Genomic DNA, 3,846 nt, shown 5'->3' with positions numbered 1-3,846 from the left:
CCATGCTGAGACCGGGACCTCTAGGTTTTTCAAAGTAGCCACCTTTTGCTTTGATGACTGCTTTGCACACTCTTGGCATTCTCTTGATGAGATTCAAGAGGTAGTCACCGGAAATGGTTTTCACTTCACAGGTGTGCCCTGTCAGGTTTAATAAGTGTGATTTCTTGCCTTATAAATGGGGTTGGGACCATCAGTTGTGTTGTGCAGAAGTCTGGTGGATACACAGCTGATAGTCCTACTGAATAGACTGTTAGAATTTGTATTATGGCAAGAAAAAATCAGCTAAGTAAAGAAAAACGAGTGGCCATCATTACTTTAAGAAATGAAGGTCAGTCAGTCCGAAAAATTGGGAAAACTTAGAAAGTGTTCCCAAGTGCAGTTGCAAAAACCATCAAGTGCTACAAAGAAACTGGCTCACATGAGGACCGCACCAGGAAAGGAAGACCAAGAGTCACCTCTGCTTCTGAGGATAAGTTTATCCGAGTCACCAGCCTCAGAAATCGCAGGTTAACAGCAGCTCAGATTAGAGACCAGGTCAATGCCACACAGAGTTCTAGCAGCAGACACATCTCTTCAACAACTGTTAAGAGGAGACTTTGTGAAGCAGGCCTTCATGGTAAAATAGCTGCTAGGAAACCACTGCTAAGGACAGGCAACAAGCAGAAGAGACTTGTTTGGGTTAAAGAACACAAGGAATGGACATTAGACCAGTGGAAATCTGTGCTTTGGTCTGATGAGTCCAAATTTGAGATCTTTGGTTCCAACCACCGTGTCTTTGTGCGATGCAGAAAAGGTGAACGGATGGACTCTACATGCCTGGTTCCCACCGTGAAGCATGGAGGAGGAGGTATGATGGTGTAGGGGTGCTTTGCTGGTGACACTATTGGGGATTTATTCATAATTGAAGGCATACTGAACCAGCATGGCTACCACAGCATCTTGCAGCGGCATGCTATTCCATCCGGTTTGCGTTTAGTTGGACCATCATTTATTTTTCAACAGGACAATGACCCCAAACACACCTCCAGGCTGTGTAAGGGCTATTTGACCAAGAAAGAGAGTGATGGGGTGCTACGCCAGATGACCTGGCCTCCACAGTCACCAGACCTGAACCCAATCGAGATGGTTTGGGGTGGGCTGGACCGCAGAGTGAAGGCAAAAGGGCCAACAAGTGCTAAGCATCTCTGGGAACTCCTTCAAGATTGTTGGAAGACCATTTCCTGTGACTACCTCTTGAAGCTCATCAAGAGAATGCCAAGAGTGTGCAAAGCAGTCATCAAAGCAAAAGGTGGCTACTTTGAAGAACCTAGAATATAAGACATATTTTCAGTTGTTTCACACTTTTTTGTTAAGTATATAATTCCACATGTGTTAATTCATAGTTTTGATGCCTTCAGTGTGAATGTACAATTTTCATAGTCATGAAAATAACAAAAAATCTTTAAATGAGGTGTGTCCAAACTTTTGGTCTGTACTGTAGATATATAGTAAATTAGTGCCTCCCAATTTAGTTTGGCTATATAATTTACCATGCAAATAGAGAGTGTGTCTGAAACTCTTAACACGTCAGGATGACAATCAAAATGTCAGATATTAAAAGTAAAACACTCCTGTAGTTTGTGTTCTAAACAGGCATAATTTAAAATAATAATAATATTCCTAATGGGATTTGAACCATAATACTGCAGTTTCAGAGGCTGATGCCTTACCATTGAGCTATCCAGTCAAGTGATAGTAACTGGCAGCTTTACTTGTCTTATGAGATTCACCATGAAAATACTCACGGTGACAAAAAGTCATTGTGATTCTGATTTGAAGAAAATCACACATCAGACTCACATCAAAATCAAACATCATTTGAATTTGGCTTGCTTGCAGTCTGTGCATAAGTCCCAATGAGTTTTATTATTATTACAGTTGTAAAAGTCACTTGTCAAAGTCACTTGTCAAAATCACTTGTCAGAATCACTTGTCAGACAGGGTATTTAGCCTCAAACTGACATCATTCTGAGGTTTGATTTTGATATCTGATCATGTCCTAAAATGGACACTGTACTACAGAGACCCCTGTACGGAAATATTAGGGCTCCAGCGACATCAAATCTATTATACAGAGAATAGCGCTATCTCCATAGCTCTGTACACAAGGACATAGAGACCAGACAAAGTACTCATATTCAGGCAGCTTCTATTTTACTCCAACCCTCTTTATAAGAACAAGATCAGAATCTCATTATACCGAGCAGAGAAGCTCCAGGGACAAAGACCCCGTCTGCTCCTAACACGCTGGGGGTCTCATTTGTGGCCCCAGCGTTTCTTGTACAATAAATCCCTTTCTCATCCAGTCCTGTAGTAATGACTTTGTTATCAGGTTTTGTAGGAGGGTTCGTCTGACTCCATCATATGTTATCAATATCTGTGCGAGAAACAAGAGACGTCCAAGTGTCTCGCCCAGGGGAAGATATGGGGGAAACTCGGTACCCAGGCCTTTACCTTCTGTGGGATGTCACGGCAGTCGGCTCCCGGGCCCGTACCCTGGGGTCACTCTTTAAAAGGGGGAAGTTATTTATAGGGGAATTGGTGGTTTTTGGAATTTAGAGTTCGGGACGCCACCTGTGGTTCCTGGTAACGGATACCAGCACTGCTTCAGACCGCCGGGGGTGATGGGATGGCAGCTGAGTTGTTTCTGCTCCCCACAGGCGTAGCGGGTCCCCCGGGACAGGGTTAATGGAAGGGATGCAGGTGAGAGGTGGCCCAGTCAGGTCAGGGGAGAATGATCGACACGCACACAGGGGTTTGCTTCAGTACCTTTACTGGTATAGACAGCAGGTATGGTCCAGGGTACTTGGTAGGAAGGGTTCACTTCTGGACTCTCCCCAGTGAGTGGGTATAAGGCCTCCTGATCCGTTTCTTCCTCTCTCTGAAGCTTCTGACCCGCCTGGAACTGGGCCTAGCTTCTGTACTGTTCACTCTTTCACCTGTCTGCTTGGTGGTAAGAACTTTCCTCCACTATCCCTGGACGCTGGGGCCTTCGTGGTTCCTAGTTCTTTAGATTTTTGTAGCTTCAGGTTGACCAGGGGTCTGGAACCCTCCTGGCATACCGGTTGTTCCTACTGGGCGTAGAGGACCCTGTAGGCACGGACCCAGTGTCTGGCTTGTATTCTGGGGTGAGCCTCAGATGCTCCTCTGCCCCCTTATCACTTCTCTCTCCTTGCCTCCGGCCACACTCGAGGCCCCAGGCTTCAGCACGTGCTTTGGGCCTTCACTTGCCCTCAGCACAGCAGCTGACAGAAGCTGCTTCTTCACTGAGCACAATCTCTGCTCACTAACTAACTAACTAACTAACTCCACCCTCCAGTATATATCCCTAACAGGCTCCCTCTGGTGGTATGAGGTGGAAGGGTGGAGGTGTCTGTGTATAATGAGGGCCTCTTGTGGAGAGGTCCATCCATGCCCCTTTTGGGTCCTGTGGTACCTGTGAATAGCAGGGTGCCACACAAGCGCAGTTTTTTTGAATGTCCAGTGTCAGTTCTTCTCCCGTCTAATAAAGAGCCGTGGTGTCTCCGCCCGAACCTGGGAGTATACAGCTGTATACAGCGTACACACACAACTCCATATATACACCGCTCTGTACACACACGGCTCCATACACACACGATCTGTACACACGCGGCTCTGCTCCGTACACCTCGTACACACGGCTCTGCTACATCCACACTGTAAACCCCTCCTGACCCCACGCATAAACTTCAGCTCATCCAGCACCATGACAACCAGTACAGCAGAGTCCTGCATCCACTGAGGCCCCTGATCATGTGACCCCTGACTCCTCCCCTCCTGTGACCT

This window comes from Phyllobates terribilis, unplaced genomic scaffold, assembly GCF_046119375.1.
Source record: "Phyllobates terribilis strain yellow unplaced genomic scaffold, ASM4611937v1 Scaffold_88__1_contigs__length_6355796, whole genome shotgun sequence".
Lineage (NCBI taxonomy): Eukaryota > Metazoa > Chordata > Amphibia > Anura > Dendrobatidae > Phyllobates > Phyllobates terribilis.
The sequence above is the reverse complement of the archived record's forward strand: the minus strand, read 5'-3'. Positions refer to the sequence as shown.